The sequence below is a fragment of the Rhipicephalus microplus genome, unplaced genomic scaffold (genome assembly GCF_043290135.1).
Source record: "Rhipicephalus microplus isolate Deutch F79 unplaced genomic scaffold, USDA_Rmic scaffold_14, whole genome shotgun sequence".
Taxonomy (NCBI): Eukaryota; Metazoa; Arthropoda; class Arachnida; order Ixodida; family Ixodidae; genus Rhipicephalus; species Rhipicephalus microplus.
The window spans coordinates 29,022,078-29,043,366 of NW_027464587.1; the positions used below are offsets into that span (position 1 = coordinate 29,022,078).

A 21,289-nucleotide genomic window follows, 5' to 3' on the forward strand; every position below is an offset into this window, starting at 1 on the left:
AAGATGATGTTAGCATTTTTCCAAGGCTGGTACTCTCCCTGTCAGGAGGCACCTTGTGAACAGGGTGGCTAGCATTTCTAACACAAACTGTCCTCCATCTTTCAGCACGTCTGATCTTGCCTGGTCCTCACCAGCAGCTTCACCTCTCTGCATGCTCTCCAAGGCTTTTCTGACTTCTATCATTACTAGTGGGTTGATTGATTACATTACTAGTGGGTTCATTGATTGGCTTCTTCTGTATCAGTTACTGTCGTCTCAAGCCTAGGTGAATTCTAGACCGTACCATTCTATGGTCACTGCATCGTACCTCACCAAGCACTTCCAAATCTTGCACAATGCCTGAGTGTGCCCTCGTTATTAGTCTATTTCGTTCTTATTTTCGCCATAACGGCTCCTCCATGTCCACTAACAATTTCCTCGTTTTCGGAAGAGGGTACTCAAAATCCGTAAATTATAGCGTTCTGCGAATTCTACTGGTAGCTCTCCTCTGGCATTTCTGGTACCGATGCCACAATCTCCCACTGCCTTGTCTCCAGCCTGCTTCTTCCCTACCTTCGCAATGAAGTCTTCCATCAGTATAGTATACTGTGTCTTTACCTTACTCATTGCCGATTCCAAATCTTCATAGAAGCTTTCAAGTGAAGCGTCATCTTGGCTGGATTTTGGCACGTAACCCTGTACGTTCTTCGTCTTGTGTCCCTTATTGAGTTTAATTACGATACCTCCCTACTGAAAAATCCTGTACAAATAGGACCCGTATCATACGATGTTATTGGATACGGGGATTATGGGCCATATGGGGGATACAGGGATTACGGGCCATATGGGGGATACAGGGCTTATGGGGCATACAGGGGTATATGGGCCATACAGGAGTTAAGGGGTTTGTGGGTAATATAGGTGATAGGGGTCCGAGGAATTCTCCGGTCCTGCTGAAAATCATAATATAGTGCAAAAAAGAGAGAACAGTCACACAAAACCACACACCATATAATTTTAAGCAAGCATAAACTAGCCCAAAAACAAGTCCTTCCGCAGAACAACCCCGGTTACTTTGGGCAAGTAGTAAGGGTCATAAGTAATGTTTGCCTAAGCATGGTAATAAGGCTATGCCAGTTTATAAAGTGTAAAAAATATGAATATGCCACAATGGGCAATTTAATGGTGCTTCGAAAGTGCAGTTGATTAAAGGGGTGGAAGTGTTGTATGTAGTGTAGTGTCGGGACATTTGAGAAAAACAAGACAAATACTTTTGCATCCTCGAATTTATTTATATGATCAAACATTTTGCAAGGAAGTGTGTTTATCTTTCTCAGCCTGCTAGGTGCATGCATATCTGCTGGCCGATTCACAAATTTTGCAAAACCATTTGCTTAGTACTGGGCAAACACATGTAGCACTTACTAAATACTTTAGTTATTTGTTTAACTGTAAGTTAAAACATAAAGCAAAATACCATAAAGAGTACTGACACAAAATTTTGTGGCTAATATAGCCTACGACATCGATTCCCTTGAACATGCGTATATCTACAAATTGGATGAACAATTATAGCTCAGATGGCCAATTATATGAATATTAAAGTTTGCGTGCCTGAACCAGTGCTATATGCCGCATCTCGCATCATTGAATCACTGAAAGTGACCTGAAGCTGAGTCCCAACTTCCAGGTGCCACCATTGTTGCCGAGCTCAGAGTTGGCACAGCTACATTATTGACATCATAGTCGTTGTTGCCTTTTGGCCACACTTGTGCTAGCAGGCTACTATTCAGTGACTGCTGTGTCTATGCCTAATGTAAACATGTGGAACGTGAGGATGCCCCAAGAAAATCTTTGCACCCAAACGAGAACGATCAACTTGACGACAACGACATTGTGCTGCATATGCAGCAGCAAAAGAATGTGAGCACATAACGCAGGCAGCACGGAAGTGCGTCAGTGTTCTGTTTGTAAGGAGGAAGAAGAACAATACGCCATAGTGGACCATCTCTTAAGCCAGAAGCGCCGAGCGGGAGCTGTTTGCCCCAGCGGCTTGATTACTGTGTCGGTTGTCACCGCCCACTTTCACTATTGATAGACCTGCTGTGCAAGTGCTTACACCTGGAAGCCCCGTTTATGTGTACCATTTAGCACACTAGCTGGCATATATTTGTTGCATTCCGTGGCTCGTGTTCTCAGAGCTGTGCCAAGATAAAACTAGTCTGTATTAAACAGACAGCAATTGTCCATCTGTCCCATGCTGCAGCAAGCAATCCGCCACATTGTGACTAATAGGCTGTCAACAATGTTAATATTGCAAGACAAAAATTTGCGTCAGTACCTCTTTAAGCAATATTCACTAGCCACAACCTCCAAATTTCTCACTGTCAGGGCCCCGTTCAGGGGCACCTGTTTGTCCTCTTGATGCACAAATACTCCACCACGGGGCTACTATGAGGCTCTTGTTCTGAAGCTGAAGGACACTCCACAAGAGCTTTGTGGCCTCCTTGCATCACGACCGCAGCCTCGCCCACTGCTCCTTCTTCTGCCTCTCAAATGAACCTGCAGGAGAAAAATGTCTCTGTGATCGTTTTTTCTGGTGTGGGAGTTAACATCGTTACACTCACTCTCAAATTATTGCTTTAAAACTTAAAACTTACTAGCACAACTACTTCAAAGAACAAAGTTTCAATAGTGAAAACTGATCCAAGAGGTTCCACAATTTTGAATTCAAACAGGTAAATAGAAGGTCTCACAGAAGAATATGCGTGGAGCTCTAGGCACGTGCATGAGTTGTGATCTGTGGTCTTAGCACAGCATTTAGAAGGGCACATGTCTTTTCTACTGAGAACGAAAAATGGGGTGAAAAATGTGAAGTAAACAATAAGTAGGGGTACACAAATATTCATATTTTTGAATATCTTTTGAATAATGTTTGCTATTCGATTCAATTTGTACTGCAAATTTTGCTATTTGAACTATTATAACTTACCAGAGACAAAACAAAGTCAATGTCTGACTGATAGGGACCCTCCAAATTTTTAATATGTTTCACCTCATCACACTCGTATTGCGTGAAAGCTGCCTTTCTGGCTCTGCTACGGTCACAAATGTACTGAGTCTAGAAAAGGTTGATCCTAACAAGGAGATGATAGGTGTGGCAGAGGCAAGGGCTTATTTATAGTGGTTTTTGACCTGAAATTTGATCAACTCTTCGGCTGCATGAAATCGTGCATATAAACACATTCGTGCATACATAAATTCAATTGTGCAGTGCCTTATTCTTTATAAGGCAACTACGAAATGCCACCTTACCAACACTTATCAATTTTGCCAAAAGGAAGACTTTCATCTCATAAGAATAAACATTGGAAGCCTCTCCAACTTTTTTCTAGAATTTCACATGAAGTATTTGAAAAAAATTCTAGAAGTATACAAGAAATTTCAGAAAAATATTCAATTTGCACACACACTTCAATATTAGAATTCACTTTGGCACACATACTATAACAATAAAGTTCAAGAGAAGTGGGAAAATCAGAAATAGTTGAGCATTTTATCGGGCACTTGTGCCACAGAGAATTATTCTCCTTGTTCTTCAAGCACTTTGAAGATGTTGAAGCAGGCAAAACCATATAAAGCATAGCCAATTAAGGGCACACTTGCACCAGAGAGAGCTTTTCCTCCTGTTTTTCAAATGCCTTGATGGTAACATTCAATGTCCAGCAATTTAAGGGCCCCGGTCATCTACTGTCATCACTTAAATCGTTTTCAAATTGTTCTTATAAAGTGTAGCAGATGGCAGATATACAGGAATTAGGCATACTAAAATGGGCATTTCTTTCACAAATTCAGTATAGTATACACAACACTCTCCATGAAGCAATTTAAGTCGCCCAGCAACCCTTTTCGGGCATGGTCAGAAAATGCTGCCAAGGGTAGTCGAGGCACCTGAGAGCATGTGAGACAGACATAATAGGGCAACACGCAGCTTGTTATTCATAATTTATTATCAGTCACCTGAAAAACGCTGTTTCTCCTGAACAAATAAGGCTCCGAATTCAACTGACTGCGCTTTAAGTGCAATGTGTACAACCGAAACCGGAGGCTGCCACATGCCCCTGCACCTGTTCGTGATTACACTGAAAAGAAGCCCCATGTTTGAAGAAAAAAGGGGGGGGGGAATAAAAATAAAAGAGCTCAAGTTTAGAACGCACGTTGATAAAAAGGCATAGCTTCTTGTCCCCCAGTCATCCCCTCCCGCGTGGCTTTGAGTGAGCTCACTCGAACGAAAGGTAAAAGAAAGTACGTAAAGCATGTGACGAATTCCTGTAGCTCCGCTAGTACTTCGCAGATTGCAAATTTTTTTCCAACAGTCGATTTGGGATGAATAAGTTTCTCTAATGAAGACATTTGATGATTACTTGGAAAGGCTTTTCAGGGCTTCTTCATTACAAGGCAATGCGAACATGTGCCTGTAACATGAAGGTAGGAACTCTTCAACCTGATATGGTTTTGTTATGGCACAACGTAGTCATCACAATTCCAGCTTCCAGTTTTAAATTTAGTCGACCTGTTCCAAAACTTTACCCACTGTAAAAACCACACCTTTAAATCAGTAAACTATTCAAAAATGAAGAAAATGCAATTATTATGTGAGCAAATACAGTACATGGATATAAAAAAGATAAGTGCAAGCAGCAGGAGTGTAAATGGCATGCATGAGGAATGTCGTGGAACTGGTAGAGATTAGTATTGATGCATCAACAGCAAACAAAACAAAAATTTTCAAAAAAAAGCACAGCTGCCTACTTTGTTGTTTATGAGGGCCAGAACAGTAAGCGGCAGTCCCATCACTGGGTGCTGCCCCTAGAAAAGCAAAAAAAATTTATAATTAAGTCAGCTATAAAATAAGGTGATTCCACACAAGCATGCAACCACAGCTGACACAAATGAGCACTTAAACAGCATTAAAAAAGAAGCGCCCAAGCACAGCCCCTAATGAGCCCTTTGCAGCTACACGAGCTATCAATAGCTGTTTCTCTGAAGCATGCATGCTCCTGCACCCTCCTCTGAAAGAAGGCACCGCGCAATAGCCAGCATGCTTCACACCAAATGCTGGTGCAAAAGCCCCCCGAAAAAATGAGAACTCAGGACACAATGTCATGTGGAAGCCGCTACAGTGCTATGAGAAAAGCATGCAAGAAACTTATTCATTTCAAGCCTTTGCCTTTATTTTGCTATGCATGGATGAGTCATGTCAATATTCCTCGAACCAGGGTGCAAATGGCAACTATTGGCACCCTTGTTCAAGAATTATAGCAATTGAGAATCGATATTAGCAGTTACCTCTTTTGGATTCAATCTCACTTAACTCTACAAAACAAAACGCTGGTTAAAGCAAATGTGAGTGCTCCCAAGAGTGAAGGGTTTTTGTTTTGTGTTGTTAGTGACTAATGACGAAGTCTGGTGAGTCAACTTACGAGTCCATTGAAATATGATTATCTTTTTCACCTATAGTTTCAGTGCTCCATAAAAGCAATATATTGCATAATAGGTGCTCCAGCTGGCACCTTGCAGTGTCTCGTGGCAGTGTAGCGGCCTCCCTCCACATGGATTTGCGCCTTGAGCTCTCAATTTTCACAGCTCACACATATCTCAATGCACAAGCATTTGTGCACCGACTCAATATTTATAGCTGAGAGGCCAGAACTACAAGTAGGGGGGGGGGGGAGTCGAGGTTCTTTGACATGCCCTCCTGTGAATTTCTTCCCGGGACATTCTCATAAAGTATCTGAGGTGCCATCTCTTTGAATAGAGATTACCTTACTGGGTCGCAGTCACTATATAAAGGTCTGAGATTAAAAGGTTGTAACTGCAGCACCAATTATGCAACACATTACTGTTAAGGAGCATTGAAACCATGTGTGGAAAAGATCATCAACTGGAGCACCAATTATACAACATATTGCTATTAAGGAGCATTGAAACCATGTGTGGAAAAGATCATCATATTTTAACGGGCTCGGAAGTCGACTCACCAGACTTGTCAGACTTGCATTGAGCCGCGAGTCTGAGTCAATGCGAGTCTGAGTCTACTAGTAAGGCTTAAGGAAAAAATATATTTTATGAGTGAGTGTGAATGATTCGCAGATTTCTTTTTAACCTATGCAGGGTGCTGCTCAATATAAGCACGCAGAGACAGGGTAAATGCAGAAGTGGTTCAGTTGGTAAGGCAATGTGTTATGATATAGAAGAGTTCTTCGGTTGTCCAGAGAAGTGTTACATTATTAAGTAGTACCATCGGTCATCTTACATCACTGCCGAGAAAAACACTGGCCAGAAAAAATTTGAAACAATGCAGTGTGATGTTTTGCATACCAAACAGCTTCTAATAGCACCTTATTAGGGCATCAGTCAGTCAGTCTATGATGAAGATTTTATAGATGATGCTGTGCAGTCATTGAAGAGGTGTTTTGAAAGAGAGTCTCACACAGTGACACTGAGGAGTAACAAGTATTCACCGACTGCAGCAGGGGAGCCCCTGGTCAATACTGCAGTCTACATGGAGGGACTAGTCGGGCTGGTGACGGAATCATTGCTTGAAGCAATGAATAATCTGGAGTGCCTGAGTTTCATGCTTGTGATGAGCAATACTTGATTGTTTCACAATCATTGTTAAACCCATTTGAGTTGTCCAGTGATTTAACTAGCCATTCATTTAGAATAAAATATTGCAATGGCAATTATATGGACACTTTCAACAGCTGCTACCATTGAACATAAGGGCGCAGTTACGAGTGCTGGTGCGTGCTATTTGGATAAATATTACTACACGGCTTGTTTACGTGGTGTGCTTTCAGCACTTTCTATTCGTTGAGACTACCGACAGCACAAAAACCCACTCACTCTCAGAAGCACTGACATTGACTTTAACCAGTGTTTCGTTTTGTGAAATTGAATCTGAAGAGTTAAGTGGTAATCTTTCTATAGCATTCCCATTTGCTCCTATTTCCTTCATTGCTTCATGCTTGTAACAAAACTCTGAGCTCAGACTTTATCTTTGGACCCCAACCGGCATTTGCTGGCATGCTTAAACAGGGGTGCAACAGCCAAAATACCATTTAGAGCAATTTTTGGAGCAGCAAAATGTTACTTTTGGAGCACTAAATTCCAAGTTCGGAGATGGTTATGGAAAAAAAGAACATGCATTTTTATCATGACATAGCGAATTTGGAGCACTATAAAAAAGGCGGCTTACATTTAGAGAAAAACATGTATAAACAACTCAACATAACCTAAATTATGTAGTGTGAGCATAGTATTTACTACTACTTCAATGAAGGTAGTATTTTGAACCACCTCTCTAAGGAACCCATGATAAAGTCCATATTAGCATTTACTGCACCTGTTAAATCAATTGACAAACTCTGAGAATTTCAATATCAATCTGCCGATATTGTGAGCTTGAAATTTGGAAGATTAGTAAAAACGAGAACTAGAGGTGGTAAAAAAAAAATTGGCGCACAATTTAGTTTATTTCTGTAGAGAAGCATAAATGTCACACACTGCTTCAAATGATTGCCAGTAGCTTATTTACACGTCGGTAACTATACTGGTACTCAGAATTTAACGGTGTACAAACGCATGAGTAACTGAGCAAAATGTGAGGTGTCCCAGTATCGCGAACAGCCCCTTGTAAATCTCAACACGCTTTTTCGCGGGCACCGGTCTAGCGCGGCAAAGGTGACTCAAGCAGCTTTAGAACCAAAGACAACAAGTTTGCTAACCACTCACCACCCCCTTCCAACCCACCCTTTTCAGCATGGGGCTATGTGCCGCTTCGGCTACCTTGCAAGACGAGTTTGACCAGATAAAGTAACAACGGCGTACGCCTGTTGCCCCGGCGACGGTACTAGATATCTATCGCCAAGACCGTGGCAAGGACTCAGCTTCCAGCCAAAATTTGTTATGTGCCACTGCTAAGGTAATCAACGCCGGCATTTGCAGCACGTCGAGCTTGTTCGAGCCTTAATAAGCCATAGCCGCGTTTCTGGCAAGAGAACTTACATTTTCCGCGAAGGGTTGGTGGCTACACCAACACATCTTTGTTTTAAAGTTCTGCCGTCCCGCCGATACGTATCTGTTGTGGTCAGCGGACCGATAGGCATGCAGTGTTGTTACTTTATCTGGTCGATTACGTCTCACGAGCATAGGGTGGGTGGCTAGATTATTTTAGGTATATTCTAGGCACTTTACTTCGGGTCTGCGCGCTTTGACTGATGGCGCAAAGCTGCAGGTGGCCGACATGGCCTGCACTGCTCACCGCAATTAGTACACCTGAAAAAAAAAATTGAGGCTGGCTGGGCATTTTGGCGCAGCGTGGTGCAATTTTAACAATTTCACGGGTTTGGCGCAGCTCGGTGCAACAATCGGGAATTGTATCAAATTGGCGCGATTGGCGCAGCTGTTGCACCCCTGCTAAAAGGACCTGATGTTAAACTGTTCAAGCTTTAGCAGTGCATTTTGGGGGCTGTTAAGTCAGCCATTGGAGTCTACCCGGTTACTGCCTCCAATTAAGGGGTAGCAACAATAACTTTTCTGCACCATGTATCTACTTTTCCATTACTGAATAAGACAGCTCTGCGGGTGTATGTAAACACTGCCTTATTTCAGAGCACTGTGTCGATTACAGAAGACCGGCAAGTCCCAGACTTCCACGTATTTTTTACCCTATTGTAATCATTTTTAAGCATGTAATAATGATAGCAACCAGAAGTTTATACTAATTTGATCAGAGCCTTGTGTTCTATTGACCGAACCAAAGAATGGTTTATTTTATTTAAAAAATTGCATTTTTTGCTCCTGTACATGATTTTGGACATTTTGCACACTTTCTTTTAGATCAAATGAAAGTTATTCTAAAAGATCAAGTTCAGTTCAGTACACCACCATGTGTTGCTTGAGTATGTGCACAAACAATCAGCATGACATCTTTTGCCATTTCAAAATTATCATACTGACATAACGAAAAATGGCATTTCGAGAAGATGGAGCTCTACTTATGCAATGAAAATTGCAGTTTTTTCTGTGCTGACCTATTTTATTAGTGTGCCACCTTATCTATTTCACTGTGTCTGAGTTCGGTAAATGCGTAAACATTACTAGTTGGACAGCTTTTTCTTTTCGCTAAAGAATGCTAAACTTCATGCTTTTCGTCAATTTACAAAGAAAATAAGCTACAATAAGCTACAAAAGGGCCATTTACTTTCAGGTCGCTTGTTTCAGTTGATTAAAAAAAGATACGCAGGATGAGGACAATACTGTAATATCTCATGCAAGCGCCCCCAACCAAGCTAGTTCCATCCTCTCTCTTTCAAGATATTCAAAACATGCATGAACAACTGAGCAAGCACTCCCCCCCCCCCCCGCCTTCCTGCCATTTCTGCAGTTTCCTTCACTTTCTTTATTTAGAAGCGCAACGAGGTTGCAGAATCATAGTGAATTCATGCATATTTATTAAAGTGTATCAGTTTCGTTGGAAGCACTTGCGACTTTTTCACCACAATCTTGATTTTTGATGCAAGACCGAGCAAGAACCCCCCCCCCCCCTCCGATTCTCATCACCTTCACCATAGTGGGAGCACTTGCTCAGGATTGCACGGTACATGAAAAACGTGGAAAAAGAATCTGCTTTCATATCAAGCAAACAATAAAAAGTACTTTATTCTAATTTTTGCTTGCCCTGCTTTCTTCATACACAGAATTATTAACATAACCCTTACAAATATTATTCAGTTCTGCACACCATTTCGCAATAGAATATGCTGCCCGCTGATATTGTGAACTCCTCTTCTGTCAAATTTATGAACAGAATTCAGAACTTATATGAACACCTTGCTTACTGTACAATGTGCATATTTATTGCTCTTACTTGCTTTGTACATAAGGTCTATTTATTTTCCTCACATTTTTGTGTATTCAAGTTCAACCCATTCCTGCATGGGCCTGAGATGAGGCCTGCAGTATTGCAAAATAAAATAGGAATAAGCTACTTTGAAATTCAGATAAACTTGGTTCCCTACACTGACAGACACACGTAGGTTCAACCCTGTTCAAGAAGCATGAAGTTGGCAGACTTGTCAATTAATCTGCCCATTGAAAACATCAATGCTACTGAAAGATAAATTTTTTAACAGTACACACTTGCCTGATAGCTTCCTTTGGAAGCATATGAAGCCCTGTCAAGGTGAGGCATCATTGGGAAGGACTGTGGTAGCGGCTCAGAAAGTGTAATACTGGTTGTGATGCAGCAATGGCTGAAGTGAAATATAGGCCGTGGTGGTGGTAACAGCAGCTGCAGTGTTTGTGCCGAAGGAGCCTGACCTGGAGGATATGACTGAAACCTAAAGGGTGACAGATAATAGGTATTAAGAAATCATGAAAAAGAATGTTCACTACATTATAGAAATTTGCAACTTAGAGTGATGGACAGCTGAGCTTGTTGGTAGAGATTTATGATGGACTTCTGTGAACATAATAAGCGAGAAGCGTAGCATGTAACGGGTGTGTCGCGGGTAGTCCTTACATTCACAACATAGCTCAGGGGCTAAAGAAAGTGATAAATAGACACAACATCAATGCATTATGGCCACCAATAGACTAGGTACTAGGCGAGATATAATGTCATGCTGAAAAACAATGAGAGGGGACAAGAAGCTGGACTCACATTTGTTTCGTAAACACACCAAAAGTTTTGTTGATTACCATACAGGCGTAAAGTAAAATGTTCCTTTTAGCTGCGGCCATACCTACATAGGGCAGATGGGCCAGTGTTAACTATAGATGAATGAAAAAAAAAAGAGCGCGAACTACAGGCTCACCAAAAATTCTATCTTTAAATTGTCGAAGGTGTGTTGAAAGCACAGGCCGACCAAAAAAAAATGTGAAGCTCACTCAATCACAAAATGTATTTGCACATATGGCTCATTCAGATTCTCATTTATGGCCCAATCCAAGTTTGAGTCACTCGGCTTGTGAGGGAGTTTGCCGACCTATGGCTGAGAGGGGTTCTGAAGTCTGCCATTCCTTTCCTCCAAAGCCTCTATTTGTTGCTCAATCCACTCGTTCCATTGTAAAAATTTTCTGGAGGAGGCTCAATCAAACAAGCTTCTAATTGCCAGAGCCATCTTACAGGGCTCGTTTTCTTTCTTGAATTACTGCCTTCTGCGACTTTTTTTTTTGGAGGGGTGGGGTGGTCTTGGGAGTGTATATATAAACCCAAAATATTACCACTCAGTAGAGATGCTCTAAATGCCAAAAAATTCACAGTAAGCACTCCTAACAGAGCAAGCACCTCCCTACTTTCTTCAAGAGGTGCTAAATAAGTAGCCTCTTCTCCTTTACCACCATCTTCACTGTTTCTATTTGCCAAGTGAATGCGAAATAAAGCCGTGTATGCATGGGCATTCAAGAAAGTGCTTAAGTAGATGCACAGATGTGCATTTTTTATTCTCAGTGATTCTTCCACTTCCATGTTAACTATTGACCGATGACTGAGCAAGGGCCTACTCTTCAAACCTTGTCGAATTATCATTCACTCTCCAGGTGCACTTGCTGGGAATTTTTCGATAAACACAACATACTACGAAGTCTGTACTTTCCAGTAACACGTACCTAAAAACTAGAGTGGCAGTAACTACTTTACTAAGTCATATATTACTTCATAGGTAGCCGTGAATATTCACCTGAATATTATACTGTCTGCTGTGTTGCTGACCGCCACAGCTGTATGTGCTCCTTAATTTATAACTATGCAATAGTTGCACATCATATTTGCAGACTGATGTTTATGCAGTGATTTAGCCACGTGAATTTATGCAAATCATTACAAAATTAACTGCTTCATGAACGTAACAAACATACAGTCAGCATGAGTATAACTTGAGAAGCTTGCTTTGGCATGTTGACACTCCAGAGGTACATTTCAGCTCATAAAATACAATGCCTATATTTTTCAAAGTCAAAATGGCCCCCGAATAAAAAGCAATTAAAATTTCATGATGCAACACATATGTGCTGTACGATTTCTTTAGTGTGCCCGTCTATCTTATGAGGTCCCAGCTTTCAGTTTTTTACGCAAAGCACCCATGTAAGCATGCCTCGGATAAGTGTGAAGTGTGTGCTAGAATTCAATTTCAGGGTTCTGAGCAGTGCAGTGCAGCTGAAATTCATCGAATATTGAGAAATGTGTACAGCACCACTTTCAATACATAACAGCAAGGCACTACAATAGTGTAGGAAATTAGAAGCATGATGCACAATATTTACAATGCAGACTGACTGGGAATGAAGCAAGTGTAAAACAATGATTTTGTTGACTGAACGGATCAGATAATTTGGGAAAATCATTGGGTCAGAATTTTTGGGCTGAGTAATTCATTTCCCAAAATATTGCAGTCAACTCAATACAGCACACATGGTATACCATGGTTGGACACAGAGTGAGACTCTAGTGCTGCAAACTGCGTGCAGTCAGTTCCTAAAATGCTGACTGGTCATGAAAACAAAATGATAAACGGGTGCCATTTTGACATTTCTCTGGCACTACCATGATCTACTCCAGAACTGAAGGTGCAATACAAACAGTGAAAGCATTCCGATGAGCGCAAAAAAATTCAAGTGAACCTTCTTCAAGAAGAAGTGCATGGCTGCTGTGTTTGGGGAAATAAATGGTGGTGTTTCCTTGATAAAATAGGTGAGGCATAAACCCACAAAGGCTCATGAGATTTGCCATCTGCATCGGCTCCTAGTTAAAGATATCCGTGGCACGCTGTTTCGCTGGCCGCGCTTTTGGAGACGTAGACAGGGCTTTTCTTTCAATTGTGTTGCAATCTAGTAATTTGCACCATCATAGTCGGCTGTGCAGATGTCGAAAATAGTGCCGAATGGGAAAAAATGTTCAGATTTCCTTGGAACAAAGACATAAAATTGAAGTGGATTTTGTGGAGAGATATGGTGAGTGGTATAGACTTTGGATGCCTAGCGTAAGGTGAGTAATATTTATCGACAATCCTGCATGGATGGTTTCGTTTGACACATTCGGTATTTATGTACAGGCGCTCCAAGAAAAGATCCATAGCAGGTTGACTACGTGCCATCAACATATTGGCACGTCGAAAGAGAATCTAAGGCGCCAAGACTGAAGTACAAAAGTCATTTGGATGTGTAGTTTTCATCATCACAACCACAATCACTATCTACACAGCTACGACAAGCATACGGCATTTGCTTTAAAATGCACGGCCGCTATGCAACGTGCAGCCAGCTCTGAGCATGATACAGAAAATAGCAAGACAGAGCAGCCAACAGCCACACGATATCATGCCAGGGGTGACACCGTGGAATCCACGGCACCAATTGCAGTGATGTATACACAATTAGTAGTGGTTAAGAAGGCGACGACTTCGCACCAGTTGGAAAAAATGATGTGTCAGTAATGCTATGTAGACAAGAAAGGGCGCTCCACTATCCTATTTATAGAACAGGTATACAATGTGTTGCTAGTGATTTCAACTGTTCCTCAAAGGATTCATTCCGTAGTAGTCAATTTATTCATACCTGATCTGGTGCACATGCGAGCAGGACAGGTAACAAGCCTTAACAAACACGGTGCCTGACTATGAGGTGAGCATTGCCTAGACCAGCTTGTTCACTAAAACGATGTAATGCCGAAATGCCTAAGAAGCTCAACTTTACTAAATAAAAGTCGCTGTCATTCATGCACATTTGAACATTTTACCAGGCCGTCACCGCTGAACACGTAGTTTTAGTAACATATGATACTCACTGCACATGATGAACGTTGATACAAGATACTATACATCCAACAATCTGAGACAGCGACAGTGTTTCAATTGCAAATGCAAAAACAGCTGAGCGCCCTCACTGAAGCAAACACGTAAAAATAAGCACATTAGTCGGTGATGTGCATTAATAGCAAGTGTAAAATTAGTTCAAAGACGTGACAACCAAGGCCACGCCACTTAAAAGAAAACACATAATTGTGATAGCACATACAGTCAGTTGTTTGCCACTTCAAATGAAAATATTATTTGGCAATCACAGCACATGCTTCTCTTTTGTGGTCAGTCGTAGGTGCAGCCGTGCTATTGTGTGCTAGAAATTTGCAGCATATGCGTTGGGTTACCATGAAGAAAGCGAGTGACACGGATAAACGCCAATACTCAAGGAGGGATGCAGCACACGGAGAGCCATTGAAATGGTAGCTGGTGCAGACTGCATGCATCCCATGAGCCTTTGCAAGTTTATGCCTCACTAATTCATGGGACATGGCATGACCCTCACTGCAGTATTGTAGGTCTAACTCTCAAATGTCTACAGAGTGCAATTAGGAATAAGCAAAGAGAGATGTCATAAGTGACACTGTCTTTTTTTTTTCATGACAACATGGGGCCACAGAGGAAGCAGCGGGAAGTTCAGTCGCCCAACGCCCTACAGACCTAACTTAGCTATCTCTGATTGCCATATTTTTGCTAACATGAAATGCTGGCTAGGAGGCCTGTGCTTCCACCCAGTCCTGTTCTTCGCTCTGCTGCTTGATGCAGACTCGCTTACTGAACTTCTAGGCGGAGAGTAAAGGAAGTTGCAAGGCAGACAGTTCTGATGAAGCCCTTGATCAACATTTGTTGGGCTGAATACTAAATCACTGAGAATCTTACATTACTAAGTCAAAAGTGTAGTTGCTAAGTATTAGTGCTGTTCTTTTTCTTTGTAAGAATCATCCTGGCAAAACTGACCTATTTACGTGTGGTGCCAGTATTGTTATTAATTATTTCTGTACCATTCTCCTTTCTTGTAATTCCACTGCAGCTTGGGCTATGCTAGGCTGCAGTATTGTGAATAAACAAATTAATGAGTTGGTGCTACACACTGACAAATGTCTGAATCAAAATGGCAAATATGTACAGATGTAGCTGGTATATGTACCTAAACGTTTCAAATGAAGCAGTCTTCATTTTCGCTCTGGTTACTACTTCACGACCGAACAGAACTTGAAAAAAAAAATGCAACATAGAATGAGTGGCCCTTGCCTAGCCAATTAGCACAAATGTACTTGAATGAGCGACTATTGTATAGACGTGCGGCTTGTGAAAGCAACCAGGACATTGGAAGTTAGCATTTTGTATATGTTGTTAAAATCAGTTTTACTATTAAACCACATTTACCTTCCAAGTTCTGACGTTCTTTTCACAGTCACTCTGGTAGAAACGATTGTGTTGCACGGCGAGTCGTTTTTTTCTCCATCTGCACGAGGTGAGTAAAAATACTTTAATCAGAGAACACATAAAGTTGGAGAGCAGGCTACTATAAATAACCACACAGAAATGAAAACGTAGAATGTGTGACTATTACATGCGAACAATAAATAAATGCAATGTAGTGCAGGTTGGCCATCAGGAATAGCGACGTCGACTTGTTCATATATTAATAACTCTACCGGTGTCACGCCGGACGTTTCCAGCGCCATCAGGGCTGACCCGAATGTGGTTTTTGATCGCGATCAACAGTGCCAGTTACAACTTATGTCACTGTGCAGCCGCACATAATACATTTTAATCCAGATCAGTCATGATTGCGATCGAAAGATCCCATGGGACACGAGTGTGCGGTATCAGGTGCAGCATTCCAACATACACAACACACACGGATAAAATGTGCCACATAAAAAATAAAACACACACGCACTCAAACATGTTTTCGTTGTGCCTTCCTTTGTTCGCCTAAACGCACGCCAGCGAAAACGTCATGGAAAATAAAACGACACTCACCTCAAAGAAGGTGGACATCCCTGTAATAGCAGCTCTTCTTGATGTCCTTACCCGGCTCACTTTGTCGATAAAGGCTTTTTTTGCCATATCGGCAACGCTCAGCGGAATGAAGCATTTCTCGAGGTTGTCCACAACGGCGCGGTAACCGTCTTCGCAAACGACGAACGTGACTTTTGGTGCACCCCGCATTTCAAATGACTCTTCACGGTTTTACTGAACCACATCTGTTTCACACCTGCCGCACAGTTCAATGAGGCATAGAGGCTGCACACAGGAAACGTTTAAACCCGGTAGCACAAGACAAGCAACAAACCCCATCGCACAACTTGCAAGCGCCATATTGACGACGAATGACTCCAAAATGGGCTTGTCTTGGCCGCTTGTGGTTAACCGACTCTCCTGAAGTTACAATGAAAAAAAAAACTTGAGGCGAGAAAGAAAAAACTCGTTGACACAATTTCAAATCCATAAATTCACGTTTTTTCGCGCGCATAAAAAAGCGTGCAGTAAGTTTGATTGGTCTCATTAGTTTTTTTTTCATGCAACCAAAAATTTGTATTTTGGCTTCCGTAGTGCGGCTGTCAGCTGGTGTTGACTTATGGCTCGTAAACATCCGGTCGCGCAAAATTGCAAATGGCAGTTAAGCATTCTGCAATGATTCCGTTGATTCTCATCGACGCAGTAACAAACTGGACCTACCTACAGCGGAGAGCATGTGAAAAAAAAAAGCTTTTTTGAACTTCACTAAGCTTCCCAGCGGATTATTGTTCAGTAGCATGCCGTGACGGCATACGTTAACTGGCGTACATAAGCATACATAATCGCCGAAAGAACGCCACCAGTACACACAGCTTCGAGGAGACCAACAGAAAAAAAAAACACATCAAAGATAAAATTCATCCGTGTTATTCTAGATTAACGACGAAAGCATAAAGCGCAGACACGCGAGATGTTGACTATTTTTTGTTCAATACACAGGGTAATGGTAGAGATATTCTCGTCTGGGCCCCGTAATTAATGTGTGGTGTTTAGAATTTTTTCACGAGCCGTAAGTGTTACATAGATGAGTATTCAGCTGACCTTACTGTATCTGTAAGCATTAATATATTCTTTATCTTGTATATGCATATGCCAGAATTCAGCGTAAGTAATAGTATAAAAACAGCTGAGCTGTGGAGAAGAATTATCTTTGGCTAAGTTGTAAATTATGCGTAAAGCTCTGTTTTGAATAACGTGGAGCTTCTTTAAAGTGCTGCTAGTAGGAAGAACAATTAAAACGTGAGACAGCTAAACGCACGAGACTGGCCTGCACATCCCTCAGCAACATTTATGGTAACCAAACACCTAGAGTTTTACATGGCTGGCACAATTTTTATGTTTCTAGAGCTGCAAGTCAGTGATTCCTGTCATAGCACATGCTTTACCCCATGGCAAAAAGTGATCCCTCTCGTATTAGCCACAACAATTTTTAGTGCACTTTTTCCAGTCACGCTTCATTTTTACTAACCGAAAATTCTACGAAGATTACGATATTACTTGACGCAAATTCTACGCGCAGCTTCTTGTTGAAGCAAAGCTAACTGCAGCCACATGCACTCCGCAGTTGTAGAAACATAACATTAATTTGCTACATGTTGCCACTAAAACTGCCAGTGCTCAAGCTTCACGCACAACACTATGTGCGTTCAAGGAGCTGCGAACTAAGTGGAACGCCTACAGCCACTTTACGACAATCGAAGCCTGCCGCACTGCATGTGCACAAACTTCACCCATAAGCAACGAAAGCGAGGGGTGGGGAGACAGCCTGCGTGACTGAGGAAGAAAACGAGGCTGCAGTCGCTCTTGATATCTACAGACTCCGCGCTTACTCTCCCATCTTCGATCTATCTGTTACGCCTCCAACGCAGACAGCGAAGCCACATGACCCAGGAGCACACGCATTGAGATCAGCTCTCACACACAACTGTATGATCGGTGCCATAAGTGCATGGTCATCGGCAGGATTCTCTCTTTAGGGGTGCAAATGGCTGGTGTAGGGCGAAAGCACTGCCATAGCTTGGGTGGGTGCAAGTGCTAGTGAGGCTTGCGGGGGACAACTACCCCATTTTTCCCCTTACTGATGCCTGTGCATAAGTGTGCAAAACAAAATGAGTAGTACATACTGACAATCTTGTTAATAATAAATTAAACAAGAAACAACCCAGTATGCTTCTCTATGTGACTCCTAGCTGGCGTAGGATCCAGTGTTTCTCCTGAGTGCTAATCAATATTAACATGCTGAAGTCGAAGTGACGCACAAGAATTCACAAGTTATAAGACTCGATTGCCATCATAATACGGAAATACAAGCTTGACAGAAAGTATTTCTTGGTTTTCTTATATAGGTGTAAGACTTCCTTAAAGTAAATAAAAAGGGCTAACACTAGACACTTCAATTCTTTGAAGAATGAATTCTCTCTGCAGTTACACTACACCAACGTTTTTTTTTTACCATGCTTGCATGGCACTGCAAGATTACGTCCCTCAATAAAATGAGAGAGATGTCTTCAAATGACGTTTTCTAGGCCTTTAAAGAAAACTCAAAATGGGCAAGCAGAAAATGCACAAGTTTGTGTCCCACAATTACTCAGATAACACATTTCAAACAATGCACATTCATGCACCACATCATTCGAACTGAACAGCTAATGGTCACAATACTCTTGACTTGCAAACAAGAGCGGCTCAAGTTGTTGTTTTCAGCTTACATGCATTGCTTTAAATGGTTTATGAGTGTGTTTGGTGGCACAAGCTTTCTTCTTCCTGATACTTCGCTGGGCTATCTCAGAGAAGGCGCACAATAGCAAATAATTCTCCATGCTTTGTTTTGTGCACTTCCATCTGAACCATTGAATACGGCTTGTTGCATGCTTTCGTGTACAGCATCATCCTCAATGGATAGCTATTTGTAACGATACTCATGTCACAGCACATGAGCATCTTGTGCACAAAGCAAGGCATGGAGCATTATTTGCTATTGTGCACCTTCTCTGTCATAGCACAGCCACGTATCAGGAACAAAAAAGTTTGTGCCACTAAACACTCTTGTCAACTATTTTAAGCAATGAGTGGAAGCTCAAAACAACAACTTGAGTCACTCTTGTTTGCAAGACGTAAGTACCGTGACCATTAGCTGTTCAGTTGGAATGATGCGGTACATGAATCTGTACAACAAGCTGTTTTCAAGGGTTCAGATAGAAGCACACAAAACAAAGTGTGGAAAATTATTTCCTCTTGTCCACCTTCTCAGTGATAAACACAGCCATGTATCACAGACAAGAATACTTGTGCCACAATAACATTCTCATCAACCATTTAAAGCAATACGTGGAAACTCAAAATGAAAAATTGAGCCCCTTTTGTTTGCAAGACATGAGTACCGTTGAAAATAGCTGTCCAATCGGCATGATGCTGTACATGCAAGCATACAACAAGCCATTTTGAAAGGTTCAGATAGAAGCGCACGAAACAAAGCGTGGAGAATTATTTCCTTGTGTCCACCTTGTGAGTGATAAACACAGCCAAGTATCACAGACAAGCATTCTTGTGCCACAAAAACACTCTCATGAACCATTTAAAGCAATACGTGGAAACTCAAAATGAAAAATTGAGCCCATTTTGTTTGCAAGACATGAGTACCGTTGCAAATAGCTGTCCAATCGGCATGATGCTGTACATGCAAGCATACAACAAGCCGTTTTAAAAGGTTCAGATAGAAGCGCACAAAACAAAGCATGGAGAATTATTTCCCCGTGTCCACCTTGTGAGTGACAAACACAGCCAAGTATCACAGACAAGCATTCTTGTGCCACAAAAACACTCTCATGAACCATTTAAAGCAATACATGGAAACTCAAAATGAAAAATTGAGCCCATTTTGTTTGCAAGACATGAGTACCGTTGCAAATAGCTGTCCAATCGGCATGATGCTGTACATGCAAGCATACAACAAGCCGTTTTGAAAGGTTCAGATAGAAGCGCACAAAACAAAGCGTGGAGAATTATTTCCTCTTGTCCACCTTCTGAGTGATAAACACTGCCAAGTATCACAGACAAAAATTCTTGTGCCACAATAACATTCTCATCAACCATTTAAAGCAATACGTGGAAACTCAAAATGAAAAATTGAGCCCCTTTTGTTTGCAAGACAGGAGTACCGTTGCAAATAGCTGTACAATCGGCGTGATGCTTTATATGCAAGCATACAACAAGCCGTTTTGAAAGGTTCACATAGAAACGCACAAAACAAAGCGTGGAGAATTATTTCCTCGTGTCCACCTTGTGAGTGATAAACACAGCCAAGTATCACAGAAAAGCATTCTTGTGCCACAAAAACACTCTCATGAACCATTTAAAGCAATACGTGGAAACTCAAAATGAAAAATTGAGCCCATTTTGTTTGCAAGACATGAGTACCGTTGCAAATAGCTGTCCAATCGGCATGATGCTGTACATGCAAGCATACAACAAGCCGTTTTGAATGTTTCAGATAGAAGCGCACTAAACAAAGCATGGAGAATTATTTCCCCGTGTCCACCTTGTGAGTGACAAACACAGCCAAGTATCACAGACAAGCATTCTTGTGCCACAAAAACACTCTCATGAACCATTTAAAGCAATACATGGAAACTCAAAATGAAAAATTGAGCCCATTTTGTTTGCAAGACATGAGTACCGTTGCAAATAGCTGTCCAATCGGCATGATGCTGTACATGCAAGCATACAACAAGCCGTTTTGAAAGGTTCAGATAGAAGCGCACAAAACAAAGCGTGGAGAATTATTTCCTCTTGTCCACCTTCTGAGTGATAAACACTGCCAAGTATCACAGACAAAAATTCTTGTGCCACAATAACATTCTCATCAACCATTTAAAGCAATACGTGGAAACTCAAAATGAAAAATTGAGCCCCTTTTGTTTGCAAGACAGGAGTACCGTTGCAAATAGCTGTACAATCGGCATGATGCTGTTCATGAATGCATACAACGAGCTGTCTTGAAGGGTTCAGATAGAAGCACACAAAACAAAGAGTGAAAAATTATTTCTTCTTGTCCACCTTCTGAGTGATAAACAAAGCCAAGTGTCACAGACAAGAATTCTTGTGCCACAAAAACACTCTCATCAACTATTTCAATCAATAACTGGAAACTCAAAAGGAAAAATTGAGCCCCTTTTGTTTACAAGACATGAGTACCATTGCTAATAGCTGTAAAATCGGCGTGATGCTGTACATGCAAGCATACAACAAGCCGTTTTGAAAGGTTCAGATGAAAGCGCACAAAAGAAAGCGTGGAGAATTATTTCCTCTTGTCCACCTTCTGAGTGATAAACACAGCCAAGTATCACAGCCAAGAATTCTTGTGCCACAAAAACACTCTCACCAACCATTTCAAGCAATACCTGGAAACTCAAAATGAAAAA

The 21,289-nt window shown here is 41.5% G+C and overlaps 1 long non-coding RNA gene across 1 annotated transcript; it reads right to left on the reverse strand.

Moving 5' to 3' along the window:
* Nucleotides 1–1,247: 1,247 nt before the first annotated feature.
* LOC119180799 (uncharacterized) lies at nt 1,248–16,316 on the reverse strand. Its single transcript, XR_012888666.1, has 4 exons — nt 15,831–16,316; nt 15,228–15,306; nt 10,190–10,385; nt 1,248–2,541 (listed from the first exon to the last, which is right to left on the reverse strand). It is a non-coding gene; the product is annotated as an uncharacterized LOC119180799 (long non-coding RNA).
* Nucleotides 16,317–21,289: the final 4,973 nt, after the last annotated feature.